The sequence below is a fragment of the Marmota monax genome, unplaced genomic scaffold, assembly GCF_021218885.2.
Source record: "Marmota monax isolate L192 unplaced genomic scaffold, Marmota_monax_Labrador192_F-V1.1 WCK01_AAM20220418_F8-fsc00042, whole genome shotgun sequence".
In the NCBI taxonomy this organism is placed as follows: Eukaryota; Metazoa; Chordata; class Mammalia; order Rodentia; family Sciuridae; genus Marmota; species Marmota monax.
The window spans coordinates 2,407,713-2,430,925 of NW_026693008.1; the positions used below are offsets into that span (position 1 = coordinate 2,407,713).

At 48.7% G+C, this 23,213-nt stretch overlaps 1 protein-coding gene across 2 annotated transcripts in view; it reads left to right on the forward strand.

The window, feature by feature from the left end:
- Prickle2 (prickle planar cell polarity protein 2) overlaps positions 1–23,213 on the forward strand; it is a 328,682-nt gene that overhangs the window by 167,709 nt on the left and 137,760 nt on the right. Inside the window, exon 1 of one of the 2 annotated variants that reach the window (XM_046452954.2) lies at positions 5,468–5,692. The exons of the other annotated variant lie outside the window; for it this stretch is intronic. The gene's annotated coding sequence lies outside the window, so the exon portion shown is untranslated. Of the gene's footprint in view, positions 1–5,467; positions 5,693–23,213 lie in introns of those variants that run through there. 2 annotated transcript variants of the gene reach the window in all.

Genomic DNA, 23,213 nt, shown 5'->3' on the forward strand with positions numbered 1-23,213 from the left:
ACATCTTTCCCCTTTCTTAAATAACATGTTAATTGCACTTCTCTGCAGTGTTTCATTTGTCGGGTTCTGAAATATATTCACTTGATAGACACTTCAACCCGAGGATGCATTTTTAAATCCTTGGACATCTTCAAATTTTATCTATTTAATATAAACTTAGGCGTAGAGAGGAACAGGAGATCAAAGTTGGGCGCGTTCCCTCATTTCAGTTTGCATCAGAATACAAATAACAATCCTTTGCAGCTAAAGGATTGCCGTTCCTATCTGAAGAGCTCATCAGAAAAATTCCAAGCTATAGATTTTTTCTCTCTCTCTCAGCAACATTTCTGATACGGAAGGTTCTCCTTGGTTGCCTCTGTTTGAGTTGCTGAATTTTAAAAGCTCCAGGAAAAAAAAAAAAAAGATCTGTTTCTCATCTGTGAATTCAGGCGATAGGACCCACTGGGCGATGTCCCTAGTGCTGTCACTCCGGATCTAGTGACATGACAGACATCACTAATCAATTACAGCCCGCCTTCCTGCCAAAGGTAGCCTCAGACTTCCTGTCAAGTCCGCCCTCCAGGAAGGCACTGCTAATCAATCAATGTTAGCCCAAGAGATGAAATTCATTTGCCTTTCTCAAAACAGTGGTATTTAATCCCTAAAGTATGGCTGGGTTTGTTTACCAAAGTTAGAGGGTCATTGCATGACAGAAGGAAAGAAAGCCCCCTCCCCAGCCCTTTTTAGTTTTTATTTAGAGACAGGGTCTCACTGAGTTGCTGAGGGCCTCGCTAAATTGCTGAGGCTGGCCTTGAACTCGAGATCCTCCTGCCTCAGCCTCCCGAGGTGCTGGGATCACAGGCGTGTGCCACCCCACCCGACAGGCAGTAGGTTTTAGTCATGTTTTTCTGGGAGTATCTAGCCTACGGGGCAGACCCTGTCTCACAGTAGACACTGTAAATGTTCATTTAATGGTGCATGAAGCAGTCAATGAAAGAACGTATCCCCGGCCAATTCTTTCCCCTCTATGACTTTATAGTCCACTGCTTCCTCCAAAAGGCAGGCACAAGCCTTGACATTATTGAATTTCCTCCGCTTTAATTCAGGCCATTCCTCCAGATGGGCTAGATTGCTGGATGTGCTTATCCACCCACCCAAAGCCCTGGCAACTTGGCCTGCTGGTGGGACTTTACAAGTTTCCCCTCCCTCCTTGGGTCCAGTCATTTACAGACCTATCCAGCAATGCCAAGGACGGTCCTCTGCGTCCTTCCCCCTGCCCGAGTCTGAATTCTGGCAACTTAACACGTGGCTGGGAATCTGAAGCTTTAATGATACGGATGGGGACGCTGTCACAATTTCAGCTTGTAACACTGCGGAGAATCACCAACTCGACGCAGAACATATGCAGCCTCTGTTCGTTATTTTGAGGGCAGCATATTTTCATCTCCGCATTTTGATGGCCTGATGATACGCCTTCTATAGGGTAGACACTTAGTAAGCGTTTGGTATTTCTTGGGAAAATAGGCTGCAGCCTCTGTCCTTTTTAACTCTTTGAAGAATATTGTCTTTGCAAAGAGAAGGACTCCTCTTTTCTCCTCAAGCTCTGGATTTTCATCAGGAGATTAAATGCCCATCTCATGAAATCAGTGACGAGGCCCGGCGTTCTGCGAAATGCTTTAGGGTCTCATAAACCTCCAAGCAACCCCGAGATCAGTGTAGGAATTCCATTTTATAGAGGAGATAAGTGAAGCGCTCAGAGTCAGCCTGGCCAGTCACAAGATGTGAAGTGGCAACACTGGAGATTAAGGCCAGACTGGCTCTGATGTCCTTTCCCTGGGAGATCCCAGCTCCTGCTGCAGGAAAGCTGTCCCTTCCAGGAAGTGCCACTTCTCCCTATGACATGTTCTTCCCGTGTGTTTCTTTTCTTTTCTTTTCTTTTAGGTACCAGGGATTGAACTCAGGGGCACTTAACCACTGAGCCCCTTCCCCAGCCCTATTTTGTATTTTATTTAGAGACAGGGTCTCACTGAGTTGCTTAGGGCCTCACTGTTGCTGAGGCTGGCTTTGAATTCGAAATCCTCCTGCCTCAGCCTCCCGAGCTGCTGGGATGACATGCGTTTGCCACCTTGCCCGGCTTCCCATGTGTTTCTATAGCAATTTATGTCCCCTGTGGTCCTTTCCATTCTGTGATGGGCTAGATTCCCTGCTGTCTGCACCGCCAGAGTAATTTGCAAAGGTAGTCCTCTGGATTTTTACCTTTTATTTTTTTCCTGCTTTCCAACTGCTTATATCTGGTGACCAAGTGCATTCACTTTTCCTAGGAGATCACAGTCACTTTGCCCTGATACCTAGGAACCCTATAGGATGTGCAGCTGTGTCTTCTAGAAACTTCCATTCAGTACATTTTCAGATGATAGATTTGGGGACGATGGGCAAATTCCAATCATGGCATGGCAGAAGCTGCCTCTTCTGGGCCATCCTGGCCTTCCCCTCACTTCCTAATGTCATAAAATCATGACATTGTGAAGCTGTGTCATTTCTCCCTGCTTTCCTTATTAACTGTATTTTTATAGACAATTAAGAGATGCAAATGTTCTTATGTGTATTGATCCTTCTCGAAAAGCCTCCTGCTCCTTGAGTGGGATGATTCATGAGCTTTATAAACGCCAGGAAATCCGTAGCCTTTCTATCTTCAGTTATTACCTCTCCCCATGTCCTCTGCCTCGCCCTATAGGAGTCCTATTAGATAAGTGTTGGGCCTTCTCATTCCATACTTCACGTCTTTTGGGGGGGTGTGGCGGGGTACTGGGATCATCCCAGCGGTACTTAACCCCTGAGCCCAATCCCCAGCCCTTTAAATTTTTTATTTAGAGACAGGGTCTCACTGAGTTACTTAGGGCTTTGCTAAGTGGCTGAGGCTGGCTTTGAACTCGAGATCCTCCTGCCTCAGCCTCCCAAGCTGCTGGGATTACAGGTATGTGCCACCTCACCCAGCTTCTTTTGGGTTCTATTTCACAATGTTGTTTTAAGACCAGTAATTCTTGAGTCTCTGATTCTCTCATGTGACTTACCAGTCTCCCTGATGTGCCTGATTCACTCTTGGAAACTAATGCTTTGTTTGAAAGGCTGGTTGTGGGAACTGGCTCTTCAGAGAAATTTTCAATTTGTTTCTGGGAGTCACGGCTGACCCGTCATGAAGGATAGCAATTTTTATGTTAATCTTCATTCTTTTTGCTCTTTGCATTTTAATCTCCAGAAAATCAGAGGCCTCAGGTCTCTAATAGACTCAATTGAAATGTTCCCTTCCACCCAGCTCGCAGGGAGGGACAGAGTGTCACTGGGTTGGTGGGCAGGTGTTTGTTTTTGATTTTGTACTGGGGATTGAAGCCAGAGGTGCTTTACCGCTGAGCCACATCCCCAGCCCCTTTTATGTTTTATTTTGAGACAGGGTCTTGCTAAATTGCTTAGGGCCTCGCTAAGTGGCTGAGGCTGGCCTTGAACCTGCAGTCCTCCTGCCTCAGCCTTCCAGGATGCTGGGATTACCTGTTTGGGCCACTGTGCCTGGAGGAGATCGTCTTAATCTTATTTTCAGTTACCACTTTCTCTTACCGCCTCGGTATTTCCCTTTCTTCCTTGGAAGTCAGCTAAGCACTGAGGAGGATTTCTTTTTATTACTAGCATGTCCAGGTGTTTGAAAGTGTTTGTCATCACTTGCCATATTGCCAAAATGAGGGGCTTATTACAGGCTCGTGGCAAAATATTCAAAAAATATATAAGGACATGTGTTGAAAGATTAGTCTCCTCATCTGAAACCAGCCTGATCCTCAAACCGCCTTGCTGGTAGTAATAACTTTTACCTTTTTCTTTGGCCTCTTTCTAGAAGTCTGTTTTTCTTAGCCAGCATATGTATGTGTGCATACAACACGCGGATTTGTTGATATAAGCAGGAATATCCTTTACTCTCGGCTCTGTACTTAATGTACTTTGCAGTTCATTGCACATTGGTGGGCTTAGGGTTGGCGCTGCCTCTATTTTATCATGACTGTATAGTATTCCATTATATGGGTGTGCCATGATTTAGTTAACCAAGTTGCCTATTACTGAATAGTTATGTTTTCATTTCTTTTTCCTTTTTGGGGGGAGGGGGTACTGGGGATTGAAACTCAGGAGCACTTGACCACTGAGCAACATCCTCAGCCCTACTTGTATTTTATTTAGGATCTCACTGAGTTATGTAGTGCCCACTTTTGCTGAGGCTGGCTTTGAACTCGCAATCCTCCTACCTCAGCCTCCCAAGCTTCTGGGATTACTGGCCCGCGCCACTGTGCCCGGCTTCATTTCTTTTCATGTTACAGTGAATACTCCTCTCCATGTCTTCCCTTATGTCTCACTTAATATAATTGTCATTATTTATCTATTTCCCACCCTAGCCCATGAGTGCCTCATGGTCAAGGACTTTATCTTTTACTGACGACACTGGCACCTGGCATGGGCCTGGCCCTGGGTGGGAACTTACTTCCTCTTCCTTTGGTGAATAACTGCCTCCCCAGAGTATCAAACCAGCAAACTCAGTCCTGACTTCCAGCAAATGTTAATCCCAGGAATAAGGACAGCCATTGACTCTTGAGTAGTGTGTAGCTATCAGCTGAAGCCTCCTCCAGTCTAGACATGAGCTAATGCAGGCTTTACAACCACCTTGGGAGATGAAGGATTTCAGGATCCTTCCTCCCGCGGACAAGGGAACTGAGGCGCAGGTGACCCACCAGTAAGAGGCGGAGGGCAGATTTGAACAGGGCTTGTCTGAAATCCACACCTGGCCTCTTGACTGCTGCTTCTTAATTAACAATTGTATTGGCACAGCCAATGTTTAATTGTTCATTCCTTCATCCATTCATTCAATCAATCGGCAAATATTTACTGGGAGTTCACAATGTCCCAGGCAGGGAGTGATCCATCTTGATGACAGATGAAAACGTTCCACCAGGTGGAACTTAAGATGCAAGGCGAGGGTCACGTTAAGCCAATCAGTGAGACGTGTCTTGAGTGGCCCCCACAGCAGAGGCTTTAGGAGCATGGCCTTCTCCAGAGCAGGAGGTCAAGAGGGCCTCCAGGATGGAGAGACACCCGGAGGGCCTGGAAGGAGGAGAGCCAGTTGGGGAGGCTGCCAGGAGGATGAGCAGCACCGACGGTCCAACAGGACCCCTTGGATGCTCTGCCGGCTCTGACATGGCTCCTCCCGCCTCTGTGCGCTCTCCAAGGACGGGAGAGCCTGTGTCCTGCTTCTGGAAGATGGCTGAGCCCCCCAGCAGCCCTTTCTAATTTTAAAGCCTTAGCTCCCTTGATTGAGATCCCAATTTGGGAACAGGCCTGCGATTGGCCTGTGGCTCGGAATTTTCTCCAATCAGCGGGGCGGGAGGTGGGGCGGCGTCCCTTAAAGCAGCCCGGAGGCAGCCTGGGGAGGTCCGAGCTGCTCCCCGGGACCCGAGAGCTTCTCCTGGGTCGCAGCTGCGTGTGCAGCGGCGGCCGCCCGGGGCATGGTACGCTCCTCGCGCGGAGCCCCGGCAGGGCGCTCCCGGGCCCCGAGCAGCTGGTGGCCCACCGCCCACCGGGCTGCGTAGCTGCACCCCGCCCCGGCCCGCGGCCCCGTTCCTGCCGCCCGCAGCTTCCCGGCCTCCGAGGCGCCGCCGCGCCGAGCGATGCAGGGCTGAGCCGGGTAAGTGGCCCCCGGGCAGGGCGCACGGAGCGGGGCGCGGGGCGCACGGAGCCGGGCGCAGGGCGGGTGGCCCCAGCGCGCGATCCTCCCTGGAGGGCCGGCCCGGTACCGGGAAAGGGACCTGTGCGACAGATGCGCCCAGTCACCCTTGGCTGGGAGGGCAGCTCTGCCCAGGGGACCTTGGGCTCTCGGGTCAGAGCGCAACCACTTTCCCAGCCCACAGTGGTTCACCATGACATCACAAGGAGAGGGAGATGTTGTCCCTGCGTCGGGATACATTGCGGGGCGGGGGATTAAACTCATAAGGATTTGCTTTTTCAACAGCCTTTTCAAATGGCTTTCTTATCTTTCCATTCCCGTAAATATTGAAAGTATGTTTACTGCTGCGACCTACTTATTTCCGCTGAACTCAGAAGACACTGCTTAACGTCTGTGTCTAGGAAGAGCTATCTCAAAACATCCTTTGGGTGGACCTGCACCCTTTCTGGTGTGTGTTTACAGTCCCTAAAAATGGAAGTGTCGCTCATTTTGCTAAGACTTTAAACATTCATATCTTTTCTCCTTGGTGTGGACTTCGGTAAATAAGCAACTCTGGATTTGTTAATTCATTTGCTCTGAGTTGGAGGAAGGGGCATGAGGTCCCCCTCTCCTGGTCTTCCCTTTCTCTCTCTCTCTCTCTCTCTCTCTCTCTCTCTCTCTCTCTCTCTCTCTCTCTCCCTTGGGGAATCTGTTTGGAGAAGCTGGTGGGGTTGGCGGGGGGGGGGGGGGGGGAGCTCGGTGCCCCCTGCCTGGTGGGGGGGGGGGGTGCTACATGCACCCTTTCATCTGCCCCTCGTGTCAGGACTTGGGGAAAGACTGCAATCTTGGAAATCTGGGATGCTTGGGCAGCTGTGCCCAGGGAAGATTTCAAACCAAAATAATCGTGAGAGTGGGTGGGTGGGTGGCTGAGGTTTTAAAAGATGCAGTTTCAGTCCCCACCCCCACCCCCACCCCCATCTGTTCGCTTGTTTGTACCTAAGCAAGAAGTTGGGAGGTAATGCAGAGGGTCAGAGTTTAATGTCGTTCCCCCCTCCCCTTTAAGATGAGGCAGCTGGTAGACATACCTTCCCAAATTGGAGCAACGTCTGATGCATGCATTGCCAAATTCCATTTCCGCCCATATTAAATTATTTTGGCTTTTAGCAGGCCCTGGTTGCGCTGGGCTGGCTTTTATTTTCGGTTGTTTAGGTGGTGTGAATCATTTGTATACTTTGGGTTCCCTGCTTTCTGCACACAGATGTTTTTATCTGTGCAACTCGTTGAGTAATTAGAGAGGTGGACACGTCCCTGTCTGTGCAGACAGAACAAATACCACTTGGGGCGGATGGGGGCCTTTCCTTTTTTCAAATCAATTGCCAAGTCTTCCCAGCCATTGGGCAATTCAGATAAAGGTGTCAAGTGAGCTGAAGAATTTGTATGTGCAGCTAATTCTGCTGGTCCCACAATAAAACATCTTCGCATGGGGGCCAAGGAGTGAGGGAGCGGGGAGGCTCATAAAGATGACCCTATGTTCTGAGTCACCGACTACCCAGGTCTCCCTGGATTGCTGAGAACCTGCCAGAAGAAAACTGTTGACTGGATAGAAGTTAAAAAAAAAAAAAAAAAACACAGAACAGACATCAGAACAAACCCTCCTTGAGTGACTTTTTTTTATTTCTGTTTGAAGGCAAGGAACACTTTGTTAGAATAACATATCGTGGCTGCTTTTCAAGAGCAAAAGGAAAAAAAAAAAAACTGTTCTGTTCCGAAGACAGATTCATTTTGAGAGTGTGAATCATTGGGTTTAGGTTTTTTGCTTTTTCTTTTGCGGTGGAGGCTTGGAGATGATTAAACGTCCTGTCTGCAGGAAATTACCAGGAGATTTGAGTGTTTTCCTGAATCAGCCTCAGATGGTACACAGCTTGGGGTGGAATACAAGAAAACTCTGTTTTTTCTGTGATACCTTGAGCCTCACTCGGTTGTGCAAGCAACTCCATCAACGAGTGTTCTATTTTTTTTTTTAATGTTTTTGGGGGACTGCGCTTTCGCAGAAGATGCTGAGCCAGCTCTCCTTCCCCTCCAGAGCTCTTTAAGCTAGAACTTATTCTATGGAGCCTGTTCCCCTGCAGCCTCCTCCTCCTAGCTCCAGCAGGAAAAACTCTTGGCTCCCTTTCCCCCGATTTCCTCTAAGCTGGGCTTGTTGTCCTCAGGGATACAGATGTCTGGAGGAAGGGGGAGCCTGGGCTGCGGTTTGAACTCAGTGCTTGCCAATTTGGTGGTGACATTGATGGTCTTGGTAGAGCCATTTGCAGGGAAGGGGGAGCACTCCTTGGCTGGGTTTACCCTCAAGTCCATGCACCCCATGAAGAGTGGGCACTTAAAAGTCTCTAAAGGACCACTGAGGACTATAGCGTGGGCTTTGTGCAGCCGTGTGTGCGGAGAGCTGTGGTTTTTAAAAATTTGGAGAACTCGATGTCAGTGTTGCTGTGTTCCCTGAGAATGTGTTTTCCTAATCTTTCCTGAAAGAGATCCAGTCCCATTAAGCCCTTCCTAGCTGTGTAATAAAATAGAGGCACTCCGAGAGGGGACCCACACCGTGCGACATTCTGATGTCAGTGAAAGCCGCAGACAGAATAATGTTTTTAGCCACCAAGTCACACAGTGGCAATCCTAGTGGAATATAATGAATCTCGATGGAAGAAGTCATCTAGAGAGTTTAAGTGTAATGTCCCCCAAAAATTTCATATATATAAATCATTTTTTTTCTCAAAATCTAAATGGCAAGGGATTCTTTTCTGGGATACTTAACATTTGATTACGATGCAGGTCGTGTGTGTGTGTGTGTGTGTGTGTGTGTGTGTGACATTCTTTTTTTAAACATCCTGCTGCTATGTGACAAGCTGAGGAAGACTTTTTTTCCTTTTTTGCAAAGACTGCAGTCTCAATAATGGCAGAGGGAACACACAGGTACCGTGGGACTCGGTGGCTGGGAAAGCTCTTGAAAGATTTTCCCTGCAAGAGAGGCCCAGGGGCCTTTGAGAATCGCTCTCCTTGGACTCGAAGGAGCCGTCCCGGGTATAGAAATCACGGCATCTATCACAGGAGGGGCTCTCTTTTTACAAGGTACCTTCCTGGGCACGGTGCCCACCTACAGGGAGTGTCGCACCTGACGTTGCTTATCACATCTTAGAAAGAACAACGACCCGGCTTCTTGGGAACATTTGTAGAAGGTTATGCTGCATTCACAAGGCCGATGCACTTAGTCATGGGTTCACTTCATTTTACTTTTTTATTTTTATTTTTGGCGCCAGGGATTGAACCCAGGGGGCACTTAACCTCTGAGCCCCATCCCCAGCCCTATTTTGTATTTTATTTAGAGACAGGGTCTCACTGAGTTGCTTAGAGCCTCACTAAGTTTCTGAGGCTGGCTTTGAATTCATGATCCTCCTGCCTCAGCCTCCTGAGCCGCTGGGATTACAGGCATGTGCTACCATGCCCAGCTCTTCATTTTATTTTATTTTTTTTAATAATGGAGACTGTTCAGGCCTCTGGAGATGAGTGAATATCTGCTGTATTGGAGTTCAGGTAAATTCTACTTTTGAGGAGTAGGTCAGCCAGCCATCTGAGACGACTCACTGTGGAACATTATAAATGATAATAGTAGTAAAAGGAATGAGCTTTGCTCCACACAGACTGGTGTCCTATCCATCTTTCTCTGACATTTCTGTGCATTAGAACACACTTCAGACCCACTTCTCTATGAGTCTGGGTCACAGGTTACTAAAGGGTCACGGAGGGTCCTGGGACCTGTGACTATCCCAACTCTAGAATCCCTGCTCTCAAGCATATGCCTTGGGTGGTTTGGGGGTCTTTGCTTCACAGTTTGCTTCTGGCAATACCCCCTCCCAGAGGGGAGTGCCCCTCTCTGCTGAGGCACAGCTCCTCATCAGGAGGCAGTGATGCACGGGCCCTTCTGTGTAGTGGTGCCTGTTGGGGGAAAGGCCTAGTGCTGATACTGGACAGATGTCCCACCCATTTGCTGTGGGATCTTTTTAAAATTTGTTTTTTCTTGGTGCCAGGAATCGAACCCCAGGTTTACTTACTCACTGAGCCCCATCCCCAGCCCAATTTTGCATTTTATTTAGAGACAGGGTCTCACTGAGTTGCTTAGGGCCTTGCTAAGTGGCTGAGGCTGGCTTTGAACTTGCGATCCTCCTGCCTCAGCCTCCTGAGCCACTGGGTGCCTTGGGGTCTGTAAGTGCTAAGTGCAGACCACCAGAGGTAAGGAGGATAGGCTTGCAAGGTGCCTAAGCCCCCAGCTTTTGGAAGTCTTTAGACAGATCTCTCCCTAGGGGCTGGGGAGTTTTCTTCCTCAGTTCCCTTTGCTACGTACATCCCCTCCCGGGATCCACCACCGCTCCCACAGGGCCCTCCGCAAGCCCAAGGCCATAGAAGCTCCTCCTGAAGCCCACCCAAGCCCACCCGTGCCCTCTGCCTCCACTCTGCACCCTAACTCTGGGTCGATCCCATGGAAACCACACAGAAAGGGAGCCTGGGAAAGACCCAGGTAGGGACGCGGGCAGGGACACGGGCAGGGACATCTTGGCCCTTGGCTGCTTCTGCTCCACTTGACCTGATTTCTCTCACGCTCTTGCACATGGGCCAGGCTGATTTGTCTTGCTTAATTGCTGCAGGAACGTGATACAGGACAAACCACTGAACCTGTGGGCTTGGCCCCAGTTATCTGTGCAGCAGAAGGCCCCTGTCAGCCCTTCCCCCGGGGGTCCAGGGGATGGGAGCTGGGGGGAGCACTTTGGACTTTGCTCAGATCCATTCTGAGGATGGCTGATGTTGCCTGTCGCCATGGTTTCCTTGCATGTTGGTGACTTGCTCTTCTACAAAAGAAAACTAAAAAGGTTCTGGTGCATTCGGAACGTGCTACATCTTCTTGAAGAATCGCAGGTCACCTAATAAGTCTGAGAAGCCGTGGGGTGCAGAAACCTGTCTAGCCTGATTTACAAACCCCCTTTTCAATCTCACCTTGTAAATTTTTGGGGGGGTACCAAGGATCTAACCCAGGGACACTTAACCACTGAGCCCCATCCCCAGCCTTTTTTATATTTTATTTAGATACAGGGTCTCACTGAGTTACTTAGGGCCTCACTGAGTTGCTGAGGCTGGCTTTGAACTCACGATCCTCCTGCCTCAGCCCCCTGAGCCGCTGGGATTACAGGAGTGTGCCACCATGCTGGCTGGGCAAGTACCTTTTAATATTTTGCAGAACATACTTAGGAGGAAGTGGCTAAGCTTCAAAATGTTGGCTCCACCCCTTATTATCATTGTGACAGGTCACTTGTCTGAACCTCGGTTTCCTTTTCTGTAAAGCAAACATAATGGTAACACTTGCCCTACAGAGTTGTAGGGAGGGGAAAATAAGTTCAGAGACAGGAGAGCTGGCCCCCCTCCAGCTGTCCGCGGTGGTGGCCCACGTGGACCTGGCACTTCTCCTTGCACCCTCTGTGGGCTTCTGTGTCCTGCTTGATCTTGACTTAGATTTGTTTTGCTGCTCGGTCTTCTTTCTTAAAAGTTGGGCTGCCCTGCCCCTCCCTCCTGGCTCATCTCTTTTCACTTCCTGTGGCCCCCCTGGTGACATCACTGGACGCATGGCTTCTTGTTATCATTCAGTGATGACCAGCACATTTCTGTCTTCATCCTGGACCTCCTTCCTGAGCTCCAGACTCCCAGCATCATCCGTTAGTATCCATGGTAACTAGAAATCCAAAGATGCTCAAGTCCTTTATATAAAATGGCAGAGTCTTTGCATATAACCTACACAGATCTTCTTCTATACTTCAGATCATCTCTAGATGCCTTATCATAAATACCTAATGCGATAATCTCTCAGAAAGACAAATGTCTGGCTGGGCACAGTGGTGCACTCCTGTAATCCCAGCAGCTTGGGAGGCTGAGGCAGGAGGATGGTGAGTTCAAAGCTAGTCTTAGCAAAAGCGAGGCACTAAGCAACTCAATGAGACTCTGTCTCTAAATAAAATACAAAATAGGGCTGGGGATGTGGCTCAGTGGTTGAGTGCCCCTGAGTCCAATCCCTGGTACCCGCTTCCCACAAAAAGAGATGATAGAAAAAAATATGTTCCTCAAATAGGACCCCTTCTCACCACCTCTGCAGGTGCAACTTTCGTCCACACCACCATCCTCATTTTTCACCTTTATTACTTGATAAGCTGCCCTGTGATATTGAGACCTCAGCTCCAACAAGATCTTCCCCTCGGAGCCTCTCCCTGCCCCACCAGCAGTGCCTAAGTTCTGGCACACTAGCTTGTCAATGCCCTTTATCCTGCCTACCTCTGGGCCTTTGAACTTGTCATTCTATTTGTTTTTTTTTTTTTTTTTAATTTATTTAATTATTTGATACCAGGGATTGAACCCAGGGGTGCTTAACCACTGAGCCTCATCTCCAGCCCTTTTTATATTTTATTTAGAGACAGGGTCTCACTGAGTTGCTTGGGTCCTGGCTAAATTGCTGAGGCTGGCTTTGAACTCATGAGCCTCCTGCCTCAGCCTCCCGAGGCTCAAGGACTCCAGGCATGCACCATCACGACTGGCTAAACTTGCCATTCTTTCTGCTTGGGATGCTTCTTCCTCTCGAACTTTGCCTGGTTTACGATTTCTCCTCTCAGCTCTTAACTAAAACACCATTCTGAGAACAGGACTTAGGGCTTAGCCTGTCACCATTTTGTCTCCCAAGCCAACATTCTTCTTGGCTACGTTACCTTATTGAATTTTCTTCTAAGCTCTTCTCCAAATCCAAAATACTTGTTTTCAATCTGATAACACTCTCGGCTTGTCCTTCCTAGTCCTTTAATGTCAGGGACAGTGTCCTCTGTGTCTCATCTTCAGTGACAGTACTTGTCACCTGGTAGGGACTCCCTAAATAGATTTTGATGGACTATTACCTGACCCAGCATCTGACATAGCAACGGCAAGAAAATGGTGAGCTAATTAAAAAATGTTTAAATTATTATTTTTTTGCAATTTAGTTCCCTCCTTTGCTGATCTCCTGTTTCCTTCCTGGGGGATGGTAGAACTAATGTGCTTTTTGACCCTGCTAATCCCTTGTACTTAACATTTCTGAGCCTCAATTTTTTTTTTTATTGCCCAACGAGGTCATTGCTGGCTGCCCCACATGGAGGTCTGCAACCCTCGGGGGAAGGTGGTATTTGCACAGCGTGCACCAGTATTTCATCACCTTTATAAAATTGCACCCCTGGATAATGGTTTTCTTTGAAGACCCCGGGCTTCTGAACTCTCCTTCTTAGGAAGTCTGATCAGACGCAGCTGTTCGGGGAAATGACTTGGGATCCAAGGGTTTTTAAAGATCAACGACAACTCTCTCAAATGGGAGGGCAGTAAACATATGTTTGTTTTAATCTGTTGCTGAAAATCCTTCCCAGAGAACAAAAGTGGAATGGTACGCCAGGTACCCTGGGCTTCCTGTCCTCTGTGACCCCTGAGGCTCCCTCCCCCTCCCACCTCTTGTTAGGGCTGGAGGCCTTGCTTAAAGCACCCAAGCACAGGGTGCACGTCCATTTTGTTTGGGGAATAAAACGAGCAGATACTGGCAGGGATGAGAATGTTCTTCCCTGGGGAAGAGGAGACTCAGATAGGTATTTCTGCAAAGCCACAAGCCAGAGCTTATTTATTTGAACTGTTCTTCTGGTGACTAAAAACAGGAAAAGTGCAGGGATTTTGTTTGCCTGGAATTGGGGTTTAAAGAGAAGAGGGTCCTTTCAGATCTCAGGGGGGGGCAGTGCTGCGATTGATTAGCAATGGCTGCCATGGGCAGGATTCATTATTGTGCCTTAAAGAATTAGAGAATGTTATAGAGCTGGAAGATTCCACAGAGTCATCAGGTCCAATTCTTTTATTTATTTATTTGGTACTAGGGATCAAACCCAGGGACACTTAACCACTGAGCCACATCTCCAGTGCTTTCTATTTTCTATTTAGAGACAGGGTCTCACTGAGTTGCTTAAGGCCTCGCTAAGTTGCTGAGGCTGGCCTCAAACTTGCAATCCTCCTGCCTCAGCCTCCCGAGCCCTGGGACATAAATTCTTGATACATTCTGTGGACAGACTCATGTTCAGTTTCTTGACCAGCATACAGGTCAAGCAATAAAATATTACCAGTGCCCCAGGAGCCTCTTGGTGCCCTCTCCCACTCCTTTAATGCTGCTAATCACTGTCCCTGTTTCTAACGTCATGCATGATGTCTTGTACTTGACATCGGTGGAATCACACTGTGTTTTCTTACATATTTTGCTCATCATTCTGTCAGGTTTAATGCATTTTGATTGTCATATGGTTTGTAGCATTTACCACAGTCTGCCCATTCCGTTGTCAACGGTCGTTAGTTTGCATGATTTCTGGTTAGAAGCTATGACAAACAGCACTGCTGCAGACATTCTTCCTCACTTCTTGGGGAACATGAGATGCAGGGACACGGTGCACAGTCCATTTTTATCTGGTGCTGTCTCTGCTCTCCCCACCCCACCCCCCCAGTGTCTTGTTTCAAATGCTTTACAACATGGAGGACTTCTTATAGTCAAATTTTTGGTTTGTTCAGGTTGTGGTCACAAAGTGTCATAAATGGAGTTGCCTAGGAACAACGGATTTCTCACGGTTCTGGAGGCGAGGAAGTCCAGGCAGCCCTGCAGATCCGTGTTGGGTGGGGCCTCTTCCTCACACACAAGGGCCCCTTCTCTCTGTGTCCTCACAAGGTGGAAGGGGACAACTGTCTCCCTGGGCCTCTTCTTATAAGGTTACTCTATTAGTCAGCTTTTTTTCCTTGCTGTGACTGAAAGACCCGACCAGAACAACTGTAGAGGAGGAAAAGTTTATTTTTAGGGCTCAGGGTTTCAGAGGTCCCAGTCCACAGACAGCAGGCTCCATTCCTCGGGGCTCGAGGGGAGGCAGGACATCATGGAGGAAGAGTGTGGTGGAGGGAAGCAGCTCACATGGTGATCAGGAAGCAGAGAGAGACTCCACTCTCCAGAGACAAATAGAGACCCCAAAGCCACGCCCCCAATGCCCCCTCCTCCAGCCACACCCACCTGCCTCCAGCCACCACCCAGTTAATCCCATCAGGGGTTCATTCACTGGTTGGGTTAAGGCTCTCACCACCCAGTCAGTCATGTCTCCTCTGAACCTTCCTGCACTGTCTCACACGTGAGCTTCTGGGGGACACCTCCCATCCACACCATGACAGTTACTCATCCCAGTGATGAGGGCGCCATCTGATGGCCTAATCATTTCCTGAAGCCCCACCAGCTCTCACCTTGCCTCCCTGTGTGTGTGTGTGTGGTGGTGGTGGTGGTGGGGGGGGGGGTTAGATGTCATCATGGGACTTTGGGGCTGTGCCTTCAGAGGCCAGCAAAGGCCTATGACTTGATTCCCAGGAACTCTTCTTGCTTCCTGGCCTGTCCCTCGCCCCTCCCACGCCGTTGGCCATGCCTGCCTCTCCTTAATGTGCTGAGATCCTTCACGCCGCCACTCTTTCCAGAACACTCTCCCCTTGGCCTGCCTTCTGGTGCAACTGGACCTGGATGTGTTCATTCTGAAGGAGTCGATTCCCAGCCCGGGATGCAGCCACACCTTCCGTGTCCCCTGGACACTGCTATTCACCTCCTCATCCCTCTAGGGACAGTGCCAAGTGGCCCGGCCCTCCCGGGCTGCTCGAGGGAGGGACAGACACAGCGGACCCCGAGGACCACCTTCTCCTCCAGGGACGCGCCCCAGCGCTCCCCTTTCCTGATCCCAGGCAGCCTTAGGAGAGGGTGTCGCGCTGAGGCTGGGGGCACAGGTGGAGGAGGGGCTGGCACAGACTGGCAGAATGGCGTGGGCGTGAGCCGGAAACCTGGCAGCGCTGCCTAGAAAGTTCTGGAGCGGTTGGCTTGGCTCAGCCGTCACTCTTCTTCCCCGAGGAGGCTCAAGTTCACGCCTCACCTGCTGGGGGCCTGCGTGACATCTTCCTGGATCCTGAGGTTGAGTTGGTCAGGGGGAAGCCCTGCTGGGATGCGGTGACGAGTAGAAGGACAAAGGGGACTTCCCCCAGGGTTCCAGGAGTGGGTGCCTGGGTGGCAGTGGGTACAGGTCCATTTGGAATTAGCTGGGGAAGTCTCTGGGAGGCATCAGACCCAGGACCACATCACTCCAGCAAGATCTCGGGGAAATCAGTCTTGGTGCCTAAAAGGGTTGTCATTTGTCCCTTAAATAAATATATATATATGGTGGTCTTAGGGGCTGGTGGCTCCGTGGTAGAGCACTTGCCTAGTACATGTGAGGCACTGGGTTTGATCCTCAGCACCACATAAAAATAAATAGATAAAGAAAAGTATTGTGCCCATCCACAACTAAAAAATATATATTTTTTTTAATTAGGTGGCTTTAACTGGGTGCGGTGGCACATGCCTGTAATCCCTGCAGCTTGGGAGGCTGAGGCAGGAGGATCTCGAGTTCAAAGCCAGCCTCAAGAACTTACCAAGACCCTAAGCAACTCATTATTTAGAGACCCTGTCTCTAAATAAAATATAAAATAGGGCTGGGGATGTAGCTCAGTGGTTAAGTGCCCCTGAGTTCAATCCCCACTATCAAAAAAAATAAGTGATCTTAAACATGTATCTGTGCCAGATGGGGTAGAAAGGGAGGCGAGAGGGACAATCCACAGTAAATATCGTTGGTATGTCCTAGAATTTATTTTCATTTATTTATCATTTTTGCCCTTGCCTGATGACCAAGAAAGAAGAGCAGAAGTGTCTGGGAAGGGTGATGTTGATTCTGGCAAATCTTTATCTTTCCCAGTCAACAAAGAGTGCAGCCAGGCTTCCCTGTGGGATTCGGCTCCCTCTCTCTCACACACAAAATGAATAAGTAATTGAGTAACTCTGTTTTGGAGAGATGATTATAATAATAGTTGTCATTTCTTTATGACAAATGTTGTATTAGGGACTTTCCTACATCATGGGTCCACAAACTTTTTCTGACAAGGGCCAGATAATAGATATTTTACATTTTTTTGCAAGTGAAAAGGGAAAACTCAAGAACAATATGGATAATGAGAAAATAGACTTTCACCAAGTTTTTCTTAGACAGAATTCAAATATAGTGATGGAAATTGATCATAAGTTTTTATAACAAGGATTTACTAATGAGAAGAGTGGGATTCTTGTTTTGGGGGGTCAAAGGGCATAGAGTCACTGTCCCTTATCATCTGAGTGGGTTGCAAGTGTTCCTCTGTAAAAATCAGCTCATGGGCCATGCAGAGCAGGTAGGGGGCTGGAATTGGCCCGCCGGCCGTGGTTTTATTTACATTATGGCCGACCCTTGTGTCCAGTAGTGCTTCAGTTGGGGTGCACAGAAGATTGGAAACTCAACAGTGGCGTGAATGAGTGCCCTGGTTTTTAGTGTCCTAAGGATTAAATCAGAATCCTGTAACTGGGTAGGAAGAGGAGATGCTGGGATACTTGCAGTAGTCTCCTCTTTTCTGCACTTTCACTCTCCAAGGTTTCATTGACCTGTAGTCAACTATGAAAGGGAATATTCCAGAAGTAAACATAGTTTTTAAACTGTGCCCAGTTCTGAGTAGCATGGTAAAATCTCATGCTAACCTTGATTCACAACTTCTTGCCTGGGGCATGGATAATCCCTTCGTCCTACGTGTCCACTCTGTATATGGAACCCTCCCATTAGTCACTCAGTGCCATCTTGGTTCTCATATACACTGTTCACTTATCACAGTGTCTACTGTAAGTAGACTTCTTTGCCATGTGTAACAAGGTCACAACAGGCCCCCAGGAAGATTACCATCTTCCTCAAGGCCTTATGCTATTGGGGTAGCATTGAACCAAGGTCTCCTCAGCTCTGCCTCCTCTCCCTTCTCCCTCTCCCTGGTCTGCCCTCCACATTGTAGGGAGGCATGTGTGTATAAGGTCAGGAGTGAGGCGTCACCTTGCTTTGTGTACACCTTGGCTCCCTCCAAAGATGTTGAAAACTGTCAACCCTCAGCAGAGAGCCCTGTAAAGCCGGATTGGGGTCCATGCTGAGGATGAGCCTGACTGGGGCCCCCTGCTCCCATCTAAACAGTTGGGGCTCTTGAGATCCCGTCATACCTTCTTTCCATTCACATGGGACATGATACGGAGGTATGGCAGCCAGCACTTAGCGGGAGCCTGGGGGCATTGGCCAAAAATCGAGCTCTGCCTCTCCCGTCACCTCAACACAGTCCTTTCGGGGACCATCTTCATCCCATTTCAAGGATTAGTGAATATGCTGTTGAGTGTGGACACAACCTGTTCACGGCCACCCCGCTGACAAATCCAACTCCAGCTTTGTTTCAGCTGTGCTATTTGGGACTCGAATACCCAAGTCACCCTGTGAGGTGACTTGGGTATTAAGCTCTTATAGCATTATCCAGACCCAAGGCAACACAGGGCTTCCTTTTGATGCGGAGAAGGGATGGAGGATGCTCCCAAGAAGCGGTGATGTCTGAGATGGGCTCAAAGAGGGAGGGGGCCGTTTGGGTGGGAACAATTAAAATCCATTGAGACACCAGGCCTGATGACACACACCTGTGATATCCGCGGCTCAGAGGCTGAGGCAGGAGGATCTCGAGTTCAAAGCCAGCCTCAGCGACTTAGTGAGGCCCTAAGCAACTCAGTGAGTCCCTGTCTCTAAATAAAATACAAAATAGGGCTGGGGATGGGGCTCAGTGGTAAAGCACCCCTGGGTTCAATCCCTGGTACCCACCCACCCCCTAAAAAAATTCCACTGAGACAAATTGTGGTTCATCCAATGTCTCATATAACACATTAGAATAATAAATAACTTGCTCTGGTCAGTTAGGAGGTGAGACATGGATTCAGGGGCTCTTTGATTCTGCTCCCTTTCTTCAGAATGTCACCATTACCATTAAGACAGTAGATCCCTTAACTGGGCTTGATGACACATACCTGTAATCCCAGAGACTCGGGAGGCTGAGGCAGGAGGATCACAAGGTCAAGGCCAGCCTCAGCAATTTAGCCAGGCCCTCAACAACTCAGGGAGACCCTGTCTCTAAATAAAATATTTTAAGAAAAGGGTTGGGGATGTGGCTCAGTGGTTAACTGCCCCTGTGTTCAATACCTAGTAGGAAAAAAAAAAAAATATGGTTGATCCCTGTTCCCAAGCCTTGTTGTCTAGTGACATTTCATTCTTGCCTGTCCCCGGGGTACAGGAGCAGACCTGGTGCTGGAAGACCCCTCCCCGTGGGCTTCAGTGGTCTGGTATTAAGTCGTGGGTCCCCTCCCTGCTGTACTTGTGACTGGGTTTGTTTAAGCCGGGCTGTGTGCTCGCGTACAGGAATAAAGCTCATCAATAAGAGAGAAGGTGAAAGTGGGTTTTAGTAATGAGGGGCCTGCTTAATCGCATCGGCAAGCCAAGGCAAGAGCCATTAAATATTTATCTGATTGTTGCAGGAACATTTCCGCTGGGCTGGCTGTGGCCACTGGGATGTAGCTGTCTACCAAGCCAGAAAAGGGAGCCGTGGTGGGAACGAAATTCACCCCCATGGTCAGGAACCTCTGTCCCTCCGATGGCCCCAGGACACGGTGTCAGTCACCCCCAGCCCCAGGAGGTTTGAGAGGGCAGCACCGTCTGCAGCGGGCGATGGAGCACCCACAGGGACCTCACCCTGCAGCTGCCTGAGATGAGAGGCAGATCCCTGGGTGCTCCAGTCCGCCCTTTGATTCTTTCCAAGGTCGCGGTTTCTGAGAGCTTTGTTTATGATGGGCTTAACTGTGATCAACTGTGGGGAGATGTGGAGCCTCGACTTTTTTTTTTTTCCTTTCTCCTTCTTAGTGGAAGGAATTCTTTAAATGGGGCTGTGCCGGGCTGGATGAGCGACTGCAGATGGCATTAGCAGATCCAGCACTTGTCCCCCGGTCACCTCCAAATAAGGCATGGCGTAGGTATTGCAGCCGCCGTGAGGTCCTGAGCAGGCCAAGGAATCAATTATTATGCATTGAAAAGCAATTCATCATCTGGAGTGGTGAACTCCTGTGTTATTTTTAGGCCAACTTTTTAATTTATGTGGCATGCGAGAACTGGGTTTCTCACGTGAACTCCAAGAGGGTTCATGGGAGAGGGACAGGGTAAGGGGGTGGGACGGCCGGGGGTGGGGGTAGGTGTCTGAAGGACTTTGAGATGGTCACATATTTAGCAAATTTGAACAGGAGCTCTGGAGTCATTCAGCAATGCGATTCCGCACTCTGCCCCTGAGTGAGTGAGTCTGCTACAGTCTTGTTTCTTTATTCTGGGGAATGGAGTAAGGATGGTGTCCACCTTAACACGTTGCTCCCAGGTTAAAATGCGCATGAAGCCTTTAGCACCATATTTGGTATACAGCTGTCCTTTAAGAAATGATGGAGGGGATCTAGCTCGTGGTTCACCACTTGCCTCACATGCGGGAAGCCTTGGGTTCCATCCCCAGCATTATGAATGAATGAGTGAGTGAATGAATGAATGATCGAATGCTGTTACTATTATTTGCAGCACTTATTTTTATTTTTTATTTTGGGGATTGAACTCAGGGGTACCTGACCACTGAGCCCCATCCCCAGCCCTGTTTTGTATTTTATTTAGAGACAGGGTCTCCCTAAGTTGCTTAGTGTCTCTCTAAATTGCTGAGGCTGGCTTTGAACTTGCGATCCTCCTGTCCCAGCCTCTGGAGCCCCTGGGATTACAGGCATGTGCCACTGCGCCTGGTTTATTTCCTGCACTTTTAATTTCAACCTAGAACTTTCGAGCCTTTAAGATGTTCTTTCAAGAAAAAAAAAATGGAAGACTTTCTGTAAGACATGATGGGAAGTAAATAAATGATCCAGTTATGAAATTCAGCCCAAGAGATGGTCTGCTCTAGGGTCTGCCATCTCTGGCTGAGAGAGTCCTGCCTGCAGCCTGTTTTCTGTAAATAAACTGTTACTGAATGACATCAGCACCCCATTGCTCTGTGTGTCATCTGTGACAATTGTCCCACTGCCAGGGAAGAGTTGAACCCTTGTGACGGAAGCAGTAGGACCCAAGATGCCTAAAACCTTTACAGAAAGTTTCTTGAGCCCTGATTCCATCTGGTGAGGTTTTACCCTTGAGCAAACCCGAGACTCAGGAGGAGGAAGATAATCTGCCAAGAAACACAGCCAAGTTTTCCCTGAGAGCTTCCTGCCTGCCATGACCACGTCCCGACTGTGCAGACTGCTGCCTGCTGGTTGCAGGGAAGAGCTCTGCAGAGCCCAGGAAGGGCTCCTGCTCTGTGTGTGAAAACCAGAGTAGCTCTGCTCCCAACCAGCAGTAGACCCCTGCTCAGAGATCAGGGATCCGGGATCCGCACACCAAGGGCCTCCAGTCCTGAGCTCAGTTTCTCCAGCCAGTCACCCAGTGAGGGGTGGGTGGGTTGCTTCCCTTCTAGCATGTGGTTGACCTGGGTGGGCTCATTTAATGGGGATCAGGTTTGGAGGTCCTGGGAGACTGAGAGCGAGCTCGGGCTGGCAGAGAGATGATTTGCTTAGACTTTTTTTTTTTTGCTTCCAAATATCTAATCATGCTGATTGCCTCCAATTTTTCCTTTTGTTCAAGTTCCTATTTGAAGCACCTCATTTAATCCTTTCCAACATGCTTATGTAAGGTAGAAAACTGAGGGTGCAGGTTATGCCTATTACTTAATTTTTTCTGGACCATCTTAGGTGGTTAGAAATGCACTCAATTATGTTTCTCTAATGTCTAATGTGTTCTGTTAAAAGGAACCCATAAAAGGAACCGGTAGGAAATATCAATAGGTGTTCACCTATTGGGAAGTCTGAGCAGACAAATCAAGTCTGTGGGCACAGGGGTAGGAGCCCCCCCATCTTTAGATGGTGCATGGGGGCAGAGGTTCTGACTCTTATGTTCACTGATGTGTCTCCAAAGTCTGGAACCCATACTGGCCTGTAGTAGGAGCTTAGTAAATATTTGTTGCATATTTGGTGAACTAGAATTCAGATGTGAATGTCACTGGCTCAAGTCACCAAAGGTCATAGGATGGCTGTGTAGCCAGGGAAAGCCAATCCAAATGAACAGAGCCCCCGAGTTGGACTCAGAAATAGTAAACTCAGTCCGGACTTGCAAATCAGGATGAAAGGCAGCGGATAAGAGTTCCCTAGCCAGTCGTAACGGTGCACCCCTGTAATCCCAGTGACTGGGGAGGCTGAGGCAGGAGGATCACAAGTTGGAGGACAGCCTCAGCAAACTAGTGAGGCCCTAAGTAACTTAGTGAGACCCTTTCTCAAAATAAAAAATTAAAAAGGCTGGAGATGTGGCTCAGTGCTTAATCCCCTCTGGGTTCAATCCCTGGTACAAAACAAACAAACAAACAAAAATAAAACCAAACAAATAGAGTTCCTTCTCCCCTGCCCCGTACAAAAAAAATCCACTCGGCTTCTCAGCTATGTGAAGGGGGAATTGGAAGACTGTCTCTCCACCACACTGGAATTTCTTCTTTTCTGTCAAAGTCTGTTGTATTGGGGTTTGTCAATAGTACACACTGATTCAGTGTCACGGGTTGCTTAGTGGGAACTTGGACTCCTTACCTCCCATTGATAAAGAACCAGTACAGGGCTTAATGCAGTGGGGGACAGGGGCCTGTAGAAATGGTGACAGGCCAGCAGCTGCCAGCTCTTGGGGTTGTTTCTGACCAGCTCGGATGCACTCCTGACTCACAGTGCACTATGGTCATTCTGTGTGTCTCAAAGGATCCCCCAGGGCTGAGATGGTTCCTAGTCATTTAAAATGTTTGAAATTGCCAGACGCAGTGATGCTGTAATCCCAGCAGCTCAGGAGGCTGAGTCAGGAGGATCTCGAGTACAAAGCCAGCCTCAGCAACTTAGTGAGGCCCTGAGCACCTTGGAGAGATCCTGTCTCTAAATAAAATACAAAAAGGGTTGTGAATGGGGCTCCGTGGTTAAGCACCCTTGGGTTCAATCCTGGTACAACCCCCCAAAAAAGAAATACCCTTCATGGCACAACCCCCATGACCTACTCCTCCAACAAGGTCTCACCTCCTGAGGTTTCCAATAGCTCCCAGCAGCCCATTCACATTATCAATCCATCAAGTGGATTAGTCCAGCGATGAGGTCAGAGCCTTCACGATCCAATCATTCCCTAAAACCCCACCTCTGTTTATTGCTGCACTGGGGACCAAGCCTTCAACACATGAGTCACTGGGGACACTTCACATCCAAATCATTATACCCCATGATGACTTATACCTCTACACGGAGAACTTGTGGTACATACTCAGTAACCGAGGTTGACTCTCACAACTTCTGTGACACTTGGCGATTGGTGACACTGTGGTGGACAGTAAACCAGGGCTGGGTATGGGAAGGAAAGCAGATGTGCATTGGAATTCCTGGGTTCAG